Here is a 23,566-nt window from a genome sequence, read left to right on the forward strand (position 1 = left end):
TTTGCCAGCTATGTGTATGCGTGGCGCCATGTTTGTTGACATTATACTAATCATTCTGGGTGTCACGTTAACATCTGTCAGACTAAATATGTTATAATGAGGTTAATTATAAATAGTCATTGCTATTAGCTAATTCATATTGCAGTTTCTGTCAGCCGAGATATAAAAATATGACCGCTTGTGTAATGTCAATCTTTACTCAGTTAGCGCTAGGACAAATGTAGCCTAGATTTCCCGGTTTGGATGATTGTGTTATGCTGATTGTTGCGTCAATTGAAACTGGACGTTCCAAATAAGCGTTCTAATCAAACCAGTTTGAGTATATGCTGCAGGGACCACTGTAGAATGATCACATCCATATGTTGGTACGTGTAAAAACATAAAAGAATGTGCAGGTTTTAGTGTGCCAATAGTATCTCCCCATAGAATGGCAAGAAATGTAAATAATGGTAGCTAATAAACATCAATTGTATATTCAGGGTCAGCTATTTGTTCCATGTTCTTTTTCTTTATAACGATGCACTCCAGCAATTTTTCTTACTTTTCCTGTTGAAAAACAATATCTTATGTATAAATACAGTAATATACACTCACTCCCCAATTGTGCCATGTCATGAGGATACCTGGACCACCTATTGAGATATGCCTTTTGTTAAGTAAATCAGGGGTTAAATGAGGTGAAAAGGAGACTGGAGTGCGACTTTAACCCTGTCTACAGCACTAGCATCTATTCTGTCTTTGCTGCAGTGATGCTCAGTAATTTACATAGAAAACATCCACTGTTTTGTGCTGCTAATGTTATCCTCAGGTCAGTTGTACTAAGCTGAGAAATGTATCTAGTACAAGACACATACAATCTCCCCCCACGCATACACACTCAAACCAGCAGGGGTTAAGAGTGGCAGATGGTTGGCTGTGTGTGTGTGTGTGTGTGTGTGTGTGTGTGTGTGTGTGTGTGTGTGTGTGTGTGTGTGTGTGTGTGTGTGTGTGTGTGTGTGTGTGTGTGTGTGTGTGTGTGTGTGTGTGTGTGTGTGTGTGTGCATGTGTGTGCATGTGCGCGCGCGTATGTGTGTGTTTGCACGCACGCGCGTGTGTGTGTGTGTATCAGACAATGAGTGGAAGCTGCCCAGACTAATAACAGGAGGAAGTCGATTCAAGGTATCAGATGCCACCAGACAGAGAGTAAATATTTCACCTGTATTTGTCTCTTGGTGTGTGAGTGTCTGCATACATTCTAGATGTTGCAACTGCTATACATTCTGAGGAAAATATATTGTGTCTGTGAGAGCTTGATTATGGAGAACCAATGCTGCTGCTGTTGTGGTGTGCCATCAAAGCGAATCAGGGGTTAATTTCTGATTTTAAAAACAAGCTATTAAATCTGGATAATCGTGTAACTACGATGAGCAATATCCAGTTCTTAATCATTTAAAATGTGTACATGCACAGTACATAGACCCTTCAAAAAATAGCAAAGACACTAGAAGATCAGTGGAATATCCACTGTATGGAAAGTTGTGCCAAGTTAGCATTTCCTCAGCTCCTGGTAACCAGCTCCACAGGTTACAGCAGGCCTATGGGAGGGAGATCACGGTGTGAAAGGAACTTGAGGTGCTTCTACATACTTTGGGGAAATGTAAGATAAACTTGCTTCCATACTCTCAGAATACATCCGTTTGATTGGTTTGCAAGGTAAGTGCCACACAAAGCAGGTGTCTTCATTGCCTCTTCTGTTGAAGGCAGAGTTCTTGAGGTGTTTTGGGGATCAGATCATATCAAATCAAACTTTATTTGTCACATGCGCCGAATACAACAAGTGTAGACCTTAATTGAAATGCTTCCTTACTTAACCAACAATGCAGTTCAAGAAAGAGTTAAGAAATATTTACCCAAATAAAATAGATGAACAAATTATAAAAAGTAACAATAAAATAACAATAACGAGGATATATACAGGGGGTATATGGTACTGGTACCAAGTCAATGTGTGGGGATACAAGTTTGTCGAGGTAATTTGTACATGTAGGTTGGGGTAAAGAGACTACGTAGAGATAATAAACAGCGAGTAGCAGCAGTGAAAAAAATAAATGAGGGGGTGGGGGGTCAATGTAAATAGTCTGGGTGGCCATTTTGATTAATTGTTCAGCAGTCTTATGGCTTGGGGCTTGAAGCTGTTAAGGAGCCTTTTGGTCCTAGACTTGGCACTCCGGTACCGCTTGCTGTGAGGTAGCAGACAGAACAGTCTATGACTTGGGTGACTGGAGTCCTTGACAATTTTTCGGGCTTTCCGCTAACACCGCCAAGTATATAGGTCCTGGATGGCAGGAAGCTTGACCCCAGTGATGTACTGGGCTGTACTCACTACCCTCTGTAGTGCCTTACTGTCAGATGCAGAGCAGTTGCCAGACCAGTTGGTGATGCAACCGATCAGGATGCTTTCGATGGGGCAGCTGTAGAACTTTTTTGAGGATCTGGGGACCCATACCAAATCTTTTCAGTCTCCTGAGAGGGAAAAGGTTGTTGTGCCCTCTTCATGACTGTCTTGGTATGTTTGGACCATCATAGTTCATTGGTGACGTGGACACCTGTTGGGGCCTGTTTGGCCTGCCTTTTCCTGTAGTCCACGATCAGCTCCTTTGTCTTGCTCACATTGAGGGAGAGGTTGTTGTCCAAGCACCACACTGCCAGGTCTCTGACCTCCTCCCTATAGGCTGTCATCGTTGTCGGTGATCAGGCCTACTACCACTGTTGTGTCGTCAGCAAACTTAATGATGATGTTGGAAACGTGTTTGGCCATGAAGGCATGGGTGAACAGGGAGCACAGGAGGAGACTAATCACACACCCCCGAGGGGCCCCAGTGTTGAGGATCAGCATGGCAGACGTATTGTTGCCGACCCTTACCACCTGGGGTTGGCCCGTCAGGAAGTCTATGATCCAGTTGCAGAGGGAGGTGTTTAGTCCCTGGGTCCTTAGCTTAGCGAGGAGCTTTGAGGATGGTGTTGAACGCTGAGCTGTAGTCAATGTACAGCATTCTCACGTATGTATGTATGTATGCATGCATGTATGTATGTATGTATGTATGTATGTAGAAAAATGACAGTCAGCGAGGTGATGGTTTGAGGTGGCTTCAAGCTCTATTCTGTTGATCAACGTTTTTTGGAGGGGGGGGGGGGGGGGGGGAGGCAGCAGCGGTCTCCTTTCACTGCTTTCCACCCAGAGAGGAAGTCCGCCTTGTGTAGTGTATATCCACTAGGGGGCTTGTGGCGTCAGAGTAGCTTACCAAGCAAGAGGGACCGAGGCACTCTTTTTGACTCTAGTTAGTGACGACGTTTAAACTTCTAGATTTGGTGTTATTTGCCTGTTAACAAATGCAAGTTACATGTCAGGTTAGTCTGGTATTCTATGCTTTACGACACTACTTTTTAGCCACAGAACAAATATGTCTCTTCTTTAATTGCAATCGATAGAGCTTGAACTGCTTTTACTACTTAGGAGGAGAAGAAAGAAAGACTAAGAAAATGGCATGTTTGTCCACAGAACACTACAAGAGGGGATGATGGAGAATACTTGTCTCTTGTCCAACATATGCGAAGCATTGACGAGGAAAGACATTTGAAACAAATTTGGATGTCGGTTGCCAGATTTGACGACTTGCTTCAGCGGCTTGCCCCTCACATCTCACACAAGAGAACTCACAGCTTGCCCGTAAGTGCTGCAGAAAGGCTGTCAGTTTTTGGAGAGTAGCAGCGCACAGCAAAGTGGCAGCGAGTTGTAAGGTAGTAATCTCAAGAGTTTCGGCCATCGACACGCAAGTCTATCTGGCATGTCCTGAAGAGGATGTTATTGCTTAGCCCTCCACGGAACAATGGGCAGAAATTGCCAACGATTTTGGGGATTGTTGGAATAATCCGTTTTGTTAAGGAGCTGTCGACGGATAACATGTTCGCATCCGAGCTCCGGCAAACTCAGGAAGTGATTACTACAACGACAAGTGTTTTTTTCTCAATGTTCCTGATTAGAGTCTGCGATGCAAGGTACTGCTTCACCATGATCGACGTTGGGCGCATATGGTCGGGAGATGCAGGAATCTTCTCACAAAGAATGTTCGGCTCCTAACTTATTGCAGGCCAGCTGCCGCTACCAAGACCAGGGTGCTGGCCGGGGACCCAAACACAATGAGAATGGCTGTCCAGCTGTAGACAATAAGGCTAGACCCTTGAGGCATTAACCTCATCTACAGTGCCTTGCAAAAGTATTCATCCCCCTTTGCGTTTTTCCTATTTTGTTGCAATACAGCCTGTAATTTACATGTATTTTTATTTGGATTTCATGTAATGCACATACACAAAATAGTCAAAATTGGTTAAGTGAAGTGAAAAAATAACTTGTTTAAAAAGTGTCTAGAATAAAAAACAGAAAAGGGGTGTGTGCATATGTATTCACCCCCTTTGCTATGAAGCCCTTAAATAAGATCTGGAGCAACCAATTACCTTCAGAAGTCACATAATTAGTAAAATAAAGTCCACCTGTGTGCAATCTAAGTGTCACATGATCTGTCACATGATCTCAGAATATATACACCTGTTTTGAAAGGCCCCAGAGTCTGCAACACCCCTAAGCAAGGGCCACCACCAAGCAAGCGGCACTGTGGAGACCAAAGAGCTCTCCAAACAGGTCAGGGACAAAGTTGTGGAGAAGTACAGATCAGGTTTGGGTTAAAAAAAATATCCCACGGAGCACCATTAAATCCATTATAAAAATATTGAAAGAATATGGCACCACAACAAACCTGCCAAGAGAGGGCCGCCCATCAACACTCACAGACCAGGCAAGGAGGGCATTAATCAGAGAGGCAACAAGAGACCAAATATAACCCTGAAGGAGCTGCAAAGATCCATAGCGGAGATTGGAATATCTGTCCATAGGACCACTTTAAGCACAGAGCTGGGCTTAATGGAAGAGTGGCCAGAAAAAAAGCCATTGCTTAAAGAAAAAAAAATGCGAAAACATTTGGTGTTCGCCAAAAGGCATGTGGGAGACTCCCAAACATATGGAAGAAGGTACTCTGGTCAGATGAGACTAAAATGTATCTTTTTGGCCATCAAGGAAAATGCTGTCTGGTGCAAACCCAACACCTCTCATCACCTCGAACAACATCCCCACAGTGAAGTATGCTGGTGGTAGCATCTACAAAGTGGTACGTACGCATGTTGCGTAATTCAAATGAAACAACCCCCCCCAAAAATCTATTTTATTTCCAGGTTGTAAGGCAACAAAATAGGAAAAATGTCAAGAGTGGGGAATACTTTCGCAAGCCACTCATGTACAAATAAGTACAAGTTTACTGATTGACTGATTCAAAACAGTAATATTAACCAAAAATTACCCGGACAAATACATTTGCAGACCTTTTTAGATATTTATCTATCACAATTGGAAAACAGTACTAAACACTATGTTAAACACAATATAATTCACAGGTGAAAAGTGTGATTAAATTACAAAAAATAAGAGAAAAAAATGCAAAGTTCACACCAGTAACATGTGAATGAGGAAATAAGTATAAGAAACATGAAGGAAAAAAACAGTAAATTACCCACCAAAACAAAAAGAAACACAACTGATTTTGCGTCAGACGGAGGGCTCTGTCTCACTTGAGAGCAGACGGAGTGGACACAGTACTGAACGATGGTCCTGTGAAAAGTACATCAATTCCCTGACAAATGGGAGACGTTATTCAGCAGGAATCCATGGTGCCATTATGTCGTAGACGACATTTGCTGGACACTGATGCTATTTCTGTAACTCCTACTGCCATTTCTTGAAGTCATCCACCCGCTGCGTAATGTCAGTGTCCAAAGGATCCTCAGGTGTCTTCCTCTTCCAGCCATTGGAGCTGAGTCGGGGAGATGGGGTGGAGGTTGATGGAGTTTCAGGGCAGAGAGAAATGGGGCACCTGGACGGTGGGTTGGGTGTTGGTGAGAAGGGCCTGGGCGTTGGGGATAGGGGCCGGAGAGGTGATGAACCAGGCCGGGGAGATGAATCAAAGGGAGATGAACCACCTCGGCTCCTTCTCTGGACAGTCCAAAACACAATTAGAACACAATACAAGCAATCTTAAAACATCTCCATCGGAGATGTTTACCCCTAAAAAACTGATTTCATAAACATCTCAATCTAATTAACACGCGTACAATACACTCTGTTTTCGTATGTTTTCAGATGTTTGAACTAGCCCTGCTAATCATTATTATAACAACCTAGGCAATAAGTATTTCCCACTCATAGTTTCTCCCATCCCGAAAAGTGCTGATTTCACATGTTCTAACTAGGTCTGCTAGACATAAAATCACAAGCACACAAACTGTACAAAAGGACTCGGCTGCGTGATGAGTGCATTCCGTATCTGGCATATTGGTGTCTGTCTGACGATGCTTCACAAGAACACGAAGCCAACCCTGTTGTCTGATAACCACTGGCAGCTCCACTCCTCGTCTCCGTCAACCCTTTTCAGATTGTGAACCTGCTGGTCCCGATTCTTTCTCCATGTTTCTTATCAGTAGTCGATGGTCAAATGTTGTGATATCTTCCTACAGCGGTTGTTTTTGGCTTGCTTGTCTGAAAACAAGCGTATTGAAGGGTTGTAAGGGTTTTCGTATTGTCTCACCAGCCCACACAGATGCTCCTCCTCTGGACATAGGCATACAGTAATTGCGCTGCACTCCGTCAGCCCTGTTTGCGTATTGTCTGTATATCCCTTTAGGTGTTTTCAAACCTTATAACAGTCATCTCTTTACTCTATTGAGAGGTTGAATTATTAGGGAGTTTCAGCACTCTGAAGGTCCCTTGCTTGTGCATGTAGGATACACTACAGTACATGTAATGTTGCCTCAGTCACATCATGCTCTCAAGAGGTGGCTTGGACCACTTTTAGTAAACGCAAACAGTCACTGGGTCACACCAGTTAAATATTTAGTCGGCATGCACAGACAACCCGCCTTCTCTCTCAGTACTGTATCAACTAACACAACTAGTGGCATCCTGCAAGTTCCTATCCCTACACTACCCAAGTAATGGCACTTAGACCAACCATGTTTTTTGTTTTTTATTGACAATAAAATAAGATTTACTCTGGTATGGGTGTATTATAGCTAGTTGTATTTTCAATGGCAAGTAATTCTGTTAGGCAGAAAGGTGAACTGGAAAATCAGAGTGCACTACAATTGCTTGGAATAATAATGCATAATTTATGCATGTCGTTCCATTTAAATCGGTAAGTCTTTCCTGAACTCTGTTGTTGTCTAACTAGTAGTAATAACATGGGAGATGTGGAGAGCCATATTGGTTGGTAGCCCATTGCCATCTCACACAGCTGACATTGTCATTCATCGTGACCCATATACCATACACATACATTATAGGGCTCAGAGTTGTACCTGGTCAGATCACATTGCCAGTGTATACCTAGCTGTTATTACTGATGAATCTATAGGTACTGTATATACACTATTTTGATTAAGCCGGAGCAGTTTGGGAATAATTCCCCTCTCTGCATCTTGCTAAATATGGCTGTGACAAGATAACACAATGCACACACATCTATGAATAACTTAGTGATGTCACTGTCATATTCACTCTGATATTCACTTTAAAAGTCAAGACTCATCACAAAGACTTCCTGAAATAGTCTTTTTTGAATTGTTGAATAGTACCAGTACTGAAATGCTATTTTGGGATATAGCATTTCAAAAAAAGGAGATTTCACGATTTGCCCTCCACTAAACAGACAAAGTGGGGCCCTGTGGATTGTGAATGATTCAGTAGCCAGATGGCTTGAAAATCTCACACCTGACAAAATGGAGGCTGAATGTTGTTCCCAAGAGCTCACGTGTTTACTACATTCTATTATGGGATGTTGGAATTCAACACTCCCACAAAGAATCCCAAATATTATGCCTCAAATGATGATTTGATGATTTCCAATAATGGGATTGGAGTTATTGTATATTCATAAGTGTTTCGTTCTTGTAATTATATAGATTGATGTTGCATCATACAAATTCTATATAATGTATGTGTGTGTGTGTGTGTGTGCGTGCGTGCGTGCGTGCGTGCGTGCGTGTGTGCATTACGAAATTATCAAAGTACCTCCTACGTTCCTTCTCTTGCTAGAACAAAATATGTACCGACCTGGTAATGAAGAAACTCCCGATTCTACTTGTAGAATCCCAATGCTCAGCAGTGGTCGACAACTTGACTTTCAGCCAATCAGAGAGCGCTAACCTCCATGTGGAGAATCCGACAGGAGTGACAAGAAAAATGAAAGAATAATGAAAAAGAAATAGGGGCCTTTTTGGTCTAATCCACCCTTTTCATCAGAATTGTTCTAAACTAAAACAATAAAGCTGCATAATACATTTTTTTCTAGATCAAGTTTTTTACTCTTTTTTTGTCTAGCTAAGGCGTTTTGTGCTTGAAGAAGGATTTTTTTTGTTAGGTTTGATAATGTGCACTAGCTTATTAGCTAGCTAGCTAACGTTCACTTGCTAACTGAGAAAGGCAGTCACACACACTTCATATGAAACAAATTGTGTGGTAAGTGCACCACAATGCACACCACACCACATGCTTTACTAATCTGGCCACTGTAGCTTGTAACATTAGAATTCATTATACTTGTTTCCTTGAAGCAGCTGCCTGTAGCTGGTTGCTGAGAGTCAATGCAGTGTCTTTACTTTACCTAGCTAGAACAACGGCTCGCTAGCTAGTGAATCATGCTAAAAATGTTGCTAATGTTAGCCAGCAAGCTAAACATGTAAACTCAGCAAAAAAAGAAACGTCCCTTTTTCAGGACCCTGTCTTTCAAAGATAATTTGTAAAAATCCAAATAACTTCATAGATCTTCATTGTAAAGGGTTTAAACACTATTTCCCATGCTTGTTCAATGAACCATAAACAATTAATGAACATGCACCTGTGGAACGGTCTTAAGACACTAACCGCTTACAGACGGTATACAATTAAGGTCACAGTTATGAAAACTTAGGACACTAAAGAGGCCTTTCTCCTGACTTTGAAAAACACCAAAATAAAGATGCCCAGGGCCCCTGCTCATCTGTGTGAATGTGCTTTAAGCATGCTGAAAGGAGGCATGAGGACTGTGGCCAGGGCAATAAATTGCAATGTCCATACTGTGAGACGCCTAAGACAGCGCAGTGGCAGACCACGTGTAACAACACCTGCACAGGATCGGTACATCCGAACATCACACCTGCGGGACAGGTACAGGCTGGCAACAATAACTGCCCGAGTTACACCAGGAACGCACAAACCCTCCATCAGTGCTCAGACTGTCTGCAATAGGCTGAGAGAGGCTGGACTGAGGGCTTGAAGGCCTGTTGTAAGGTACAGTGCCTTGCGAAAGTATTCGGCCCCCTTGAACTTTGCGACCTTTTGCCACATTTCAGGCTTCAAACATAAAGATATAAAACTGTATTTTTTTGTGAAGAATCAACAACAAGTGGGACACAATCATGAAGTGGAACGACATTTATTGGATATTTCAAACTTTTTTAACAAATCAAAAACTGAAAAATTGGGCGTGCAAAATTATTCAGCCCCCTTAAGTTAATACTTTGTAGCGCCACCTTTTGCTGCGATTACAGCTGTAAGTCGCTTGGGGTATGTCTCTATCAGTTTTGCACATCGAGAGACTGACATTTTTTCCCATTCCTCCTTGCAAAACAGCTCGAGATCAGTGAGGTTGGATGGAGAGCATTTGTGAACAGCAGTTTTCAGTTCTTTCCACAGATTCTCGATTGGATTCAGGTCTGGACTTTGACTTGGCCATTCTAACACCTGGATATGTTTATTTTTGAACCATTCCATTGTAGATTTTGCTTTATGTTTTGGATCATTGTCTTGTTGGAAGACAAATCTCCGTCCCAGTCTCAGGTCTTTTGCAGACTCCATCAGGTTTTCTTCCAGAATGGTCCTGTATTTGGCTCCATCCATCTTCCCATCAATTTGAACCATCTTCCCTGTCCCTGCTGAAGAAAAGCAGGCCCAAACCATGATGCTGCCACCACCATGTTTGACAGTGGGGATGGTGTGTTCAGGGTGATGAGCTGTGTTGCTTTTACGCCAAACATAACGTTTTGCATTGTTGCCAAAAAGTTCAATTTTGGTTTCATCTGACCAGAGCACCTTCTTCCACATGTTTGGTGTGTCTCCCAGGTGGCTTGTGGCAAACTTTAAACGACACTTTTTATGGATATCTTTAAGAAATGGCTTTCTTCTTGCCACTCTTCCATAAAGGCCAGATTTGTGCAATATACGACTGATTGTTGTCCTATGGACAGAGTCTCCCACCTCAGCTGTAGATCTCTGCAGTTCATACAGAGTGATCATGGGCCTCTTGGCTGCATCTCTGATCAGTCTTCTCCTTGTATGAGCTGAAAGTTTAGAGGGACGGCCAGGTCTTGGTAGATTTGCAGTGGTCTGATACTCCTTCCATATCAATATTATCGCTTGCACAGTGCTCCTTGGGATGTTTAAAGCTTGGGAAATCTTTTTGTATCCAAATCCGGCTTTAAACTTCTTCACAACAGTATCTCGGACCTGCCTGGTGTGTTCCTTGTTCTTCATGATGCTCTCTGCGCTTTTGACGGACCTCTGAGACTATCACAGTGCAGGTGCATTTATACGGAGACTTGATTACACACAGGTGGATTGTATTTATCATCATTAGTCATTTAGGTCAACATTGGATCATTCAGAGATCCTCACTGAACTTCTGGAGAGAGTTTGCTGCACTGAAAGTAAAGGGGCTGAATAATTTTGCACGCCCAATTTTTCAGTTTTTGATTTGTTAAAAAAGTTTGAAATATCCAATAAATGTCGTTCCACTTCATGATTGTGTCCCACTTGTTGTTGATTTTTCACAAAAAAATACAGTTTTATATCTTTATGTTTGAAGCCTGAAATGTGGCAAAAGGTCGCAAAGTTCAAGGGGGCCGAATACTTTCACAAGGCACTGTAGGTCCTCACCAGACATCACCCGCAACACTGTTGCCTATGGGCACAAACCCACCATCGCTGCACCAGACAGGACTGACAAAGTGCTCTACACTGACGAATCGCGGTTTTGTCTGGATTCATCGTCGATGGAATGAGCATTACACCAAGGCCTGTACTCTGGAGCGGGATCGATTTGGAGGTGGAGGGTCCGTCATGGTCTATGGCGGTGTGTCACAGCATCATCAGACTGAGCTTGTTGTCATTGCAGGCAATCTCAACGCTGTGCGTTACAGGGAAGACGTCCTCCTCCCTCATGTGGTACCCTTCCTGCAGGCTCATCCTGACATGACCCTCCAGCATAACAATGCCACCACGCACAGAACGAGCAGTATGGCTGATTTCCTGCAAGACAGGAAAGTCAGTGTTCTGCCATGGCTAGCAAAGAGCCCGGATCTCAATCCCATTGAGCACGTCTAGGACCTGTTGGATTGGAGGGTGAGGGCTAGGGCCATTCCCCCCAGAAATTTCCGGGAACTTGCAGGTGCCTTGGTGGAAGAGTGGGGTAACATCTCACAGCAAGAACTGGCAAATCTGGTGCAGTCCATGAGGAGGAGATGCACTGCAGTACTTAATGTAGCTGGTGGCCACACCAGATACTGACTGTTACTTTTGACCCCCCCTTTGATCAGGGACACATTATTCCATTTCTGTTAGTCACATGTCTGTGGAACTTGTTCAGTTTGTCTCATTTGTTGAATCTTGTTATGTTCATACAAATATTTACACGTTAATTTTAAGTTTGTTGAAAATAAATGCAGTTGACAGAGAGGATGTTTCTTTTTTTGCTGAGTTTATGTATGGACTGTATGCGATTATGGAGAGTGAATTTTAATTGTTTATTTTTCATCTTGCTAGCTAGTTGTGGCCATCTGGCTAGTATCAGCAAAGACTTTCTACAACAATTGAAACATTAGCGCAGCTAGCTACCTATCTAACATTGACTAGACCACAAAGCAACACACACAGACATGCATTGCCAAAAAACGCTAATTCCACCTGTTTTTTTTTTAACAAGGCTGAGTGGCTGATGACTTCAAGGTATTTTTTTGTGTGTACACAAGTCTCATTAGGTCGTTACCTAACGTTTTCATATGAATGCTCCAGTGATGTGCAAGGGCTGTTTTCAAGAGACCATTCCCTTAATGTGAAACTGAACTTACCCAGAACGTTGTTACCACTTACTCAGAATATTCAATATGACTGTTCTAGACCCGTTTCATTGGAACGTGGAAGTGTCCAGTTTTCTGAGGCTAAGCAGAATATTCCATCAACGTCACACCAAACATACACAGAACATGGTTGCCATGTTCTCAAAATATAAGATATGAATATTCTAGACACTTTTTTGTACATTCTGGGTAAGTTCGGATTGACATTAAGGGAATGCTACTCTCTAACTCTTCATGCCAAAACATGCTAAATAGGTTCTCAGGAGGTTTTTGCTAACATACATAGAATGTTCCCCTAACTAACTGAAAACTGGACACTCAAACATCAGGGGAACTTTACGGTTAACATTACAGAAAACGTTCTCTCTCTCCCTAGAATTTATAGCTGGGCCACTACTCAGAATACCAAAGTGTTGTGTTATGGTCTGTGATTGTTTCCAGACCTGGGTTCAAATACGATTTCAAATATCTCAATTACTTTCACATACATTCAAAGTAAGTCATCAGATATATTTTATTTCACGAGACAAGTAGTTTAATATGTTAATGTATTTGGAAATATACTTGGAAAGTATTTGATAATACTTCAATACACTAACTCAAATACACTACCATGCATTTAACCCAGGTATTCAAAAATGTTATTTTTAAATTATTCTTATTTCACCTTTATTTAACAAGGTAGGCTAGTTGAGAACAAGAACTGCGACCTGGCCAAGATAAAGCAAAGCAGTGCGACACAAACAACAACACCGAGTTACACATGGAATAAACAAACATACAGTCAATAATACAATAGAAAAAGTCTATATACAACGTGTGCAAATTAGGTATGATACGGCAATTAAATAGGCCATAGTGGCGTTATAATTACAATATAGCAATTAAACACTGGATTGATAAATGTGCAGAAGATGAGTGTGCAAGTAGAGATACTGGGGTGCAAAGGAGCAAAATTAATAAAGTAAATAACCGCATGGGGATGAGGTAGTTGGATGGGCTGTGAGCTGCTCTGACAGCTGGTGCTTAAAGCTAGTGAGAGAGATATGAGTCTCCAGCTTCAGTGATTTTTGAAGTTCGTTCCAGTCATTGGCAGCAGAGAACTGGAAGGAAAGGCGGCCGAAGAGGAACTGGCTTTGGGGTGACCAGTGAAATGTACCTGCTGGAGCATGTGCTATGGGTGGGTGCTGCTATGGTGACCAGTGAGCTGAGATAAGGCGGGGCTTTACCTAGCAAAGACCTATAGATGACCTGGAGCCAGTGGGTTTGGCGACGAATATGAAGCTAGGACCAGCCAACGAGAGCATACAGGTCATAGTAGTGGGTAGTATATGGGGCTTTGGTGACAAAATGGATGGCACTGTGATAGCTAATTGGATGCAGTCTGAGTAGAATGTTGGAGGCTATTTTGTAAATTATATCGACAAAGTCAAGGATCGGTAGGATAGTCAGTTTTACGAGGGTATGTTTGGCAGCATGAGTGAAGGATGCTTTGTTGCGAAATAGGAAGCTGATTCTAGATTTAGGTTTGGATTAGAGATGCTTAATGTGAGTCTGGAAGGAGATTTTACAGTCTAACTAGACACCTAGGTATGTAGTTGTCCACATATTCTAAGTCAGAACCGTCCAGAGTAGTGATGCTGGACAGGCGGGCAGGTATGGGCAGCGATCGGTTGAAGAGCATGCATTTAGTTTTACTTGCATTTAAGAGCAGTTGGAGGCTACAAAGGGAGAGTTGTTTGGCATTGACTCTCGTCTGGAGGTTAGTTAACATAGTGTCCAAAGAAGGGCCAGATGTATACAGAATGGTGTCTGTATATGGTCTGCGTAGAGGTGGATCAGAGAATCACCAGCAGCAAGAGCGGCATCATTTATGTATACCGAGAAAAGAGTCGGCCCGAGGATTGAACCTTGTGGCACCCCCATAGAGACTGCCAGAGGTTCCGGACAACAGGCCCTCCGATTTAACACACTGAACTCTGTCTGAGAAGTATTTGGTGAACCAGGCGTTGCAGTCATTTGAGAAACCAAGCCTGTTGAGTCTGCCGATGAGAATGTGGTGATTGACAGAGTCGAAAGCCTTGGCCAGGTCGATGAAGACAGCTGCACAGTATTGTCTCTTATCGATGGCGGTTATGATACCGTTTAGGACCTTGAGCGTGGCTGAGGTGCACCCATGACAAGCTCTGAAACCAGGTTGCATAGCTGAGAAGGTAAGGTGGGATTCAAAATGGTCGGTAATCTGTTTGTTAACTTGGCTCTCGAAGACCTTAGAAAGGAAGGGTAGGATAGATTTACGCAGTTCTCTAGCAGTTTGGGTCTAGAGTGTCTCCCCCTTTGAAGAGGGGGATGACCGCGGCAGCTTTTCAATCTTTGTGGATCTCAGACGACACGAAAGAGGCTAGTAATAGGGGTTGCAACAATTTCGGGAGATCATTTTAGAAAGAGAGGGCCCAGATTGTCTAGCCCGGCTGATTTGTAGTCGTCCAGATTTTGCAGTTCTTTCAGAACATCAGCTATCTGGATTTGGGTGAAGGAGAAATGGGGGAGGCTTGGGCAAGTTGCTGTGGGGGGCGCAGGGCTATCGACTGGGGTCGGAGTAGCCAGGTGGAAAGCCTGGCCAGCCGTAGAAAACTGCTCATTGAAATTCTCAATTTTCGAAGATTTATCGGTAGTGACAGTGTTTCCTAGCCTCATTTCAGTGGGCAGCTGGGAGGAAGTGCTCTTATTTGAAATAAGTATTTGAAAATACTCAAATACAGTTGGTAGACTATTTGGTACTTACACATATTCAAATAAAAGTACTTTTGTGGGGGGGCTGAGTATTTAGAAATACTCAAATACAGAGAAAAATATGTTTTAAAAACCAGACACCCAAGTACATGTATTTGAACCCAGTTCTGATTGTTTCACACAAGATGTGTTGTTGCTCCAAATGGATTCAACCTCTACACATTTTATTTTGTTACTTGTTTGTTTCCCCCTTTTGTTTCTCAGAGTTGTCAGCTGGATTGGCAACACCTTCCCACTCTGCAGGCAATTGAGTACATTGAGTACACCTGTTTCTAGTTTAATTGCATCCCCTTATATTTGAAAGCCATACCTAGGCACCTCAATCCAGCCATGGCTACAATAGAGGAGAGTGGAGAATGACATACTGTACGTAAAATGGGGATTCAAAATTGTGCCTTGATATTAAAATAGATTCTTATGAAATGCAGAGTCTTTGTAGTGTCTGGTATATGTAGGTTAGTGTGCTGTTCCCCTTTCTCTGAGATAAAGGGCCTCATATTAGTCTTATCAGTGTGGTGTCCTGGCAGGGCTGTTGTTTTCCATCTTGCCCCCTCACCGGGAGATGCTGCTGCTGTCTCTGGTCCACACTGATCTGGAATTCCACCAGGCACTCGCTGTGTTTCTCTGCGAGTCCAAAATCTGCCGATAGTCTACTGACTGCATTATATGGGCATTAGGCATGATGTCTGATCACTTATAGGGGAACAATGTCAAATTTAGGAAAGTTCCTAAACATCTCTGACTTAAGATAAGATATACTTGATAAATCCACCCGAGATGGAAATTTAGTATTTTACTACTTTTATCCAACCACTCAGATATACACACAAACAAACAAACTGGAGGCTTGGTCACAGGTTCACAATTTTACCTTTACTGAGATCTCAGCCAAGCAAGCAGAGCTTTCTGCGTGTGCAACACACCTCATGAACACAACACTGTCACGAGCAGTTTGCAAAATATATTTATATATATAAAAAATATATATATATATATATAAATAAACTTTCACTCACGTAGCATATTATAACAACATTCTTCTGTGGGAATTTCAGTGCTTCAGCATAACGTCTTCTGTAGGTTTCCTCATGGTTCTATTTGAAGTCATGTTCTCAGAACATTAAGAAGAAAATATTAACGGTGGTCAGAGAACTTTCTTAGAATGTTCTTTAAAAACATGTACATTCTGTTCTCAGCGTCAACAAAACTCTATCTTCTACTTTGTTAAGTGTGTTCAGGTGTGTTGGCCGCACCAACTAGTACCTGAAAAGACTAAAATGAACAGCTTTGTACGTGTAAAAAAACAAACATGGCATGCTATCTCCATCCTGGTGGCACAGTGGACTAATTTCATGGATAGGTTCGTATCACTGACGCTGTGGAATGTGAAATGTGTTTGTTTGATTACTGTCTAAGCAAGTTCATTTCCATGTGTCCTATTTGTGCTTAGAGTTCCAAGCAGTTAACCAAAACTAAGCTAGCAGTGTTATTAAAAGTATTCAAAAACCTCCAAATAACCTTTTACATTTAGTTTAATTTATTCACAAAATTTAGAATGTTCTCAGAACATTATTTAATTACCTTTTAAATAACTTATAATGTCTGTTCTCAGAACGTTAATTAAACCTCCCAGGAATACTTTCAGGGAACCATAATAAAACATTCTCAGAACCTCCCTGCAACCTAAACAGAACAGGCAACATTTTCACTTCTGTTCTCAGAACATTTAAAAAACGTTTGGTTTTACTGGTCAGGAAATGTATTGGGCGTCGTTCCCAGAACCAATGGGAAACCGAACACTTACTTACACTTACTTTCCAACAACTTCCTAGGAACCAAATGTGATAGCTGGGTTGTGGCGTAGCACTCACTCTCGCTCTACCTCGCTCTCCTCCTCGCTCTCCTCCTAAAGTTAGAGAGGTCCGCACTTTGGCAAACAGTCCAACACTATGTCAGAGAACTTTAGGCACTTAGACAAAGTTCCGAAATTTCCAAATGTCTGTCTAAATCACTAAGTTTTGTTGACATTATTATTTATAACCAATATATCACCAGGGAATCACATTGAGTGAAAATATCAAGGGAGAGTGATGCCAGTGACGACTTGTGATGACCATTCACTGAGATCAGTAACATTGCTCTTGCTTTAGCTGTTGATTGATTAAGGAACCGGGCCCCAGCCCAGAGAGCGGCCCAGTGTTGGGAGGCAGGATATGGGTCAGAGGAGACACTCTACAGGCCACTTCAGGGACATTCGTCCCCTGCTCCCCTGCTACTGATCCTGCTCCACAGCAGCGTTTTATGAACTGCCAGCAAGGAGAGGAACTAGCTCTTGCTATAAGCTATTCATAGTTCACACGTTTTATATGGCATGTTTGTATTTTATATGGGTTGTGTGTGCATGTGTATGTGTGTGTATGTGCCTGTGTGCGTGTCTGTGACTAACTGAGTGACTAAATTAGTGTTTACAGCACACTAAAATTCTATACCTGATGGCAGACGTTGGACAATCAATTGTTTTGCCTTGAGACCTAGCTAAAGTGTAATGTTATGTACACAGAGCGGAGAGACAGAGAGAGCTTTCGATGATGCTGCAGTTCAGTGGCAGGTTGTGGAAACAATGTTGAACAATGTTGATGACATGACAGACTCACAGACAGTCTTGCCTCTGCCTCCTCATCCTTTTAGCAGGGCTTCAATCGATACTTCACAGCTCACACACAACACACACACACACACAGACAGACGAATACAAAGAAGTGACATGGAGCGTAAACGAGAAAGAGGAAGGAGAGATCCTTAACAAGATGCTCCCAATGATAGTGAAGACCTGATCCTACAGGGAAACTGCACAAACAGACAGGGATTGAGATAGAGTGTGCTAAACAAGCCAGGGGTTCTATGTATATATTGGACTGTGCGTGCGTTTGTGCAGTTTGGTATTGTCTTGTTTATTAGACAACGAGAGGAGCAGTGGGGGATAGCCGGAAAGTTTTTGTGCTGGAGAGTGGTTTAAACACCCATTAGGTGATTGTTTTTCCTGTCGCCTTTTGTGCTTTACTGGTTTACCTTTTGTTGTAGCAACAGGTAACAAATCTTGCTGTGATGGCTCACTGGTATTTCACTAAATAGATGTGGGAGGTTATTTGTTGGAAAATTGTATTTTGTTTCAAATTCTTTGTGGGTTGGTATAATCTGAAATATGTGTCTCTAATATAGTCATACATTTGGAATGAGGTTAGGAAGTGCACCTCATTTTGTGGGCTCTCGGAGCCAGGTCTGCTTACAGTGGCCTCTCTCAACAGCAAGGCTGTGCTCACTGAGTCAAAGCTTCCCTTAATTTTGAGTCAGTCACAGTGGTCAGGTATTCTGCCACTGTGCTTCCAGTTCACTTGTTTTTTTTGGTTAATTCCTTCCAATGTGTCAAGTAATTATCTTTTTGTTTTCTAATGATTTGGTTGGGATTTTGATAATTAGCAGGGATCATCCTAAATCTGCTCTGCATTCATTATTTGGTATTTTTATTCTCTCTCTCTCAAATGACTTCATTGGCATGGAAATTGTTCCCACATACATTGCCAAGCAAACATATAGATCAAATCAATGATGACACAGATAAATAGTAATATTCAATGATTAGTAACAAGTAACTTGACAATACAGTAAGAAATGAATGAGGACAATAATGAAATAGTGAGAAAGACACATGTAACAATGTTATTGCTCTGGTTGGTCACTCCACTAGCTATCCCTACGGGTGTGGCAGGAAGCTACATATTTTGCAGCTAATATGGCATAAAGGTTTTTTTCTCCCAATAGATATTGGATTTTCTCCTTTTCTGCTTTGTTTAAAAATAATGTATTTGTTTTCAATTTGTGAAATAAAATTGCCGTAAGTCTGTGTAGTTCTCGCCGGGTAGGAGAAAATGCAGATCTGTCTCAGGGCAGAGTGAGCACAACCTATCCTCTCTGGGTAGCCAGAGTTGTCTGTGACGGCCAGTCTCTCTCTCTGTCTTGAGCGCTCTCGCTCTTTCTTTCTCTCCCTCATAAATTATATTTTTCTGCTCCCCCAAACTCTTTTCCCACCGCCACATTCTACCATTTGGCTGCAGCCCCCCAACAACAGCCCCCTCCCTTCACCCCTGGTGGAGTGGATGACAGCTGCTGATTGATGTTGAGGCTGCGAGGGGTGGGGGATTGATGCTGATTGGACAATCCGTGCTCTATTTCCCAACCTTCCCCAGTAGCAGGAGAACGTCAGCCGCGTGCCGGGCACCTCGTCACAACTAGTGGCATATTTTTCTACCGCTAATGCCATGTAACATAGAGGGATGGATGGAGAGAGAGCAGAGGAAGGAGATAGCGAGATGGTTCAAGAGCTAGAGATAGGAAGAGAGAGAGGGTTAGAGATAGGGAGATAGGCTGGAATTCACTTGAGTGGGATAGGAGAGAAGAACAGGGAAGGATAAAACGAGAGGGATAAAGAGAGTAAGGAGACAGAAACATTCCACACATCCTCCCTACGTGTTAATTTATCTGTTGTCTAGCAAAGCTAGTGAAAGTGAAAACAATTCCTGCCTTACATTTGAAATATAGCCTAATCATAATAATATTCTAAGCAAAGGCACAGTCCTATTGTAGGTCATCAGGACCATTTTCTTATGTTAGTCCCTTTCTAATGCTTTCTACACAGGGCTTAGTTCACTGTGCACTGCACTGACGTGTGTCTTTCAGCTCCTGTATGTCGTATGCTAGTGTAATGACTCCATGCTCTGACTGGGAACATGTATAATTGGTGTGGTGCTGTTGGTAGCAGGTCTTCCCTGGGGAGAGAGGTTATGTCTCCTGTGTTGACGCTACTGTAAACAGGACAGCGATACTAACAGGTAGGCCACTCCTCATGTCAACACAAAGTCAAAGTCAGACAGTGTAACACTGCCAGGCTGTATGATGTGCTAATACCATGTATTGTAAATTATGTGTCTAAGGTAAGTCATTCATTAATCACTCAGTTACTCAGTTCCTAAACATGACATACAGTAGGCCACAATTATACAAGGACATTCTATTAAATTATTACAGTATTCTATTCAATTCTAGCAACAATATTCATGTATATCATCAAGCTCTAACTCTGTACACACACACACTGCCGTTTATATCCTGATAAATATTTAATCTTTCGGGTTTTCTTGCACACAGGAAGTGCAACATGTAAACCTCATCTCTGGTTGTCCTTAGCAACAGGTCTGAAACTGAATGTTGCACAGAAGCTGTAGCAGTCTAGTTCTACTGAATGTGTCTGTTATCTGTTCTGGTGCATGTGTTTTGCCTGGGCATATTTCCCTCTCACACCTCAGGGGTCAGTCATAATTACACTCAGTAGTTACTTTAGTACAAACAGTTAAAGGGATTATTTACCATCAAAACTAAATTGTGTGAATTTGAATTTGGCCTGTTACTGTAAGAGGTGAGGCTGAAAACAGTAATGAGAGACCATTTTTCTCGATCCTACTTTCTCTCACTGTATTTAGGAACAGAAGACCAGTGCTATAGTTATTCCCGATTTGTACAGTTCCCAAGGTCTTTCGTTGCTGAAACAGTTATGATTACTTGTGTTCTATTTTTTCCATTCATACAAGAAACTGGAGCTTCTCACGACTAGACAAAGAGTCCTACCATTGATGCTGAGTGGTTTTGGAAGTTCATCAGCCTGAGTTAGGCCCAGTTCATTGTTCCTGTAGAATTGAGAAGAGGGACACAGATTGTAATGAGGCCAAGCCTGTCTTCACTGAGCCTTTTGTCTGCCTGCTGCCTGCCTGCCTGCATTGAGAATCCATTATGTCATGTATCTCACATGTCCAGAGCTGCTGAGAGCACAACTGACAATAGGGTTTGAATTTGAAAGAAACCTTGAATTCCTATTTTGAACAGTGTTTCATGGTTTTAAGATGACGGTGATGACTGAGCATTTTGAGCCTTTCTAAAAAAAAGAGTCCTACTATTTCAGACTGGGAGGAGTTTAATTGAAAAACATTGGCTTGGAAAATAACTTGCAACTCTCTAAAACCCAACAAGCCTCAATCCAAGTTGGTGGAGCTGCTTTAGAATTATTCAATGATACAGTACTTGTTACAGAAGTACTGAGCTACTCTATCAGCACACCTGCATCAAATGCCCCCAGTGTGGGAAATACTACCAGAGAGAGAACAGCTCATCCACTCCCTCCACAGCAGAGACATTCATTAGATTACCACAGACTCATAGATCATCAAGGGACACACTTTGTATGGCAACGACGATGACTCAAACTCCCAGCAAACTTTATTTTCTTCAACTCAGGTCACTGTGACACACACAGAGCGGCAGAAGGACAGTATAATCCCAATACATTTGCCAATTAGGTGATTCATCAAAGGGTATTGTATGGCTCTTTAATAGGGAGATGGCCTTAGTATGAAACCGCTGCTGCTGTAGTTCATTGTCTCTGTCATTTAAAATGGAAAAGAGAAAAGACACTAAATCTTAAGTCTGTGCCACGATGAACTGTAGTTATTTTGAGATGTTTAGAGACACGTTGTTTCCTGAGTGATCAAATGCTTCGAGTTCAAATATAGTGCTTGAATGTTTGTGTCAGAGAAACAGCTTTGGTTCTGGACGGCAACTTTGAGCACTTACCAAGCTGTGTGTGCGTGCATGCCTCCACGGCAATGTGTGCGTGTGTGTCCTGACTTTCCTACTCACAGATGGGTTACGACTTCAGTCAGCCATCTGCCAGGTGTGTGACGGCTCCTGTCATCTCTGTCTCTGTAAAGAGAGGACCTCAATGACCCCTCTCTCTATTGTCTTCTCTCACTCCCTCCCACTGTAGTGATACTGAGGCTCTGTGTCTGTCTGTCTGTCTGTCTGTCTGTCTGTCTGTCTGTGTCTGTGTCTGTCTGTCTGTCTGCAATCAGTGTAGATGAAGGGGAGGTGACTGGTTAAAGAAGGATTTTTAATCCTTGAGACAATTGAGACATGGATTGTGTATATGCTCCATTCAGAGGGTTAAATTGAAAGACAACATATTTAAGTTTCTTTGAACGAGGTAGTGTTACTATTTTATTATTCTCGATGGTGCAGCTGTAGAACTTTTTGAGCATCCGAGGGCACATGCCAAATCTTTTCAGCTTCCGGAGGGGGAAGAGGCGCTGCTGTGCCCTCTTCACAACTATACGGGTGTGTGTGTGGACCATGTTAAGTCCTTAGTGATGTGGACGCCAAGGAACTTGAAGCTCATTTTGACATTAGCCAACCTTTTAACTGAAAACGTGGCCAGATGGTTGATATTGAGAAGAGTGCTAACTTTAAAGGTGCAGGCCATAAGGAGAAAATGAATTGACCAGATGTAGTAGAAAGTAATCTCCCCTGAATAGCCCACACATTTGTTGTTTTTTTTCAGACCATTATGTGTAACAACATAGTCCACATTTTTTCATGGTGATATAGGTAGGCCTTTATACTACAGATGAACTTTGGAGACAAATATGGGCCTATTCGTGGTTCAGTTAGACCATGAAGACAAATCTTTTAAAATTAAACTATCACAGAGGGTTTTTTGAGCCATACTGTATGATCACAATGCCAGAAGGGAAATAAAATACCCAGACGATAGTGTCAGTTCCTCTGTGTTGATAAAGATGACCCGTCTTTTACCTCCTGTGTGCGTTTAAAGCCTGTGATATGCCACCACTAGTAGATAGGGGTGTGTGTGAGACTTTCTTAATTTCCTGGTTCCTCGCATCATGTCCACGTCCACCTGCTTTGTTCACTGCAGTCTCAAAGCAAGCAGTGACCAAAATCGCACCCTGTCAGATTCAGCCAGACACGGTCGTGGACGTTCTGCCACCCTCCTGTACTCCCGCAAAACTAGAATAGTCCCAGTAAGCAAAATTATGTTAAAAAGATTTATAAAATACATATTTTCCAGGCGGTGAAATTTGTATATTTTATTTTCTGAATGAAAGGTGAAAATACATATTTCCCTCATGTTTAAAATATGTCTTTATCCCGGACATTGAAAATACGTATTTTCTTGACTTTGAAATCAGGTTTCTTTTCGGTTAAGAATTAAAGTTGAAAATACGTAATTCATAGATGTCTATGTTTTGACCAAATCAAGGCTGTTTCAGACTGGACCAAATCTGAACCAAACATAGACGTCTATGATTGTTTCAGATTTGGTCCAACAGCACCAAGATGCGCTGGGAATGGACAAGCAAAATGTTTTACGCCCCTGCCTTTGACAAAGTGGGCACTGCTTATCTCAGGGCGGCATCAGCGCTCACCTATAAAGCCCATATGACTGCCACTGGTTGAGATACATTTTTTTGTTTTTTAGGGAAGAATTATGTGTTGTTGGAGGTGCGTCTTTTTTATTTTTTTTTTTTATTTTACCTTTATTTAACCAGGCAAGTCAGTTAAGAACAAATTCTTATTTTCAATGACGGCCTGGGAACAGTGGGTTAACTGCCTGTTCAGGGGC

At 42.2% G+C, this 23,566-nt stretch overlaps 1 protein-coding gene across 1 annotated transcript in view; it reads left to right on the plus strand.

Moving 5' to 3' along the window:
- LOC110531155 (membrane-associated guanylate kinase, WW and PDZ domain-containing protein 1) overlaps positions 1 to 23,566 on the plus strand; it is a gene marked incomplete at its 5' end in the record, with an annotated part of 158,243 nt that overhangs the window by 30,114 nt on the left and 104,563 nt on the right. The gene's annotated exons all lie outside the window — the stretch shown is intronic.

This window comes from Oncorhynchus mykiss, chromosome 9, assembly GCF_013265735.2.
Source record: "Oncorhynchus mykiss isolate Arlee chromosome 9, USDA_OmykA_1.1, whole genome shotgun sequence".
NCBI classification, from domain to species: Eukaryota; Metazoa; Chordata; class Actinopteri; order Salmoniformes; family Salmonidae; genus Oncorhynchus; species Oncorhynchus mykiss.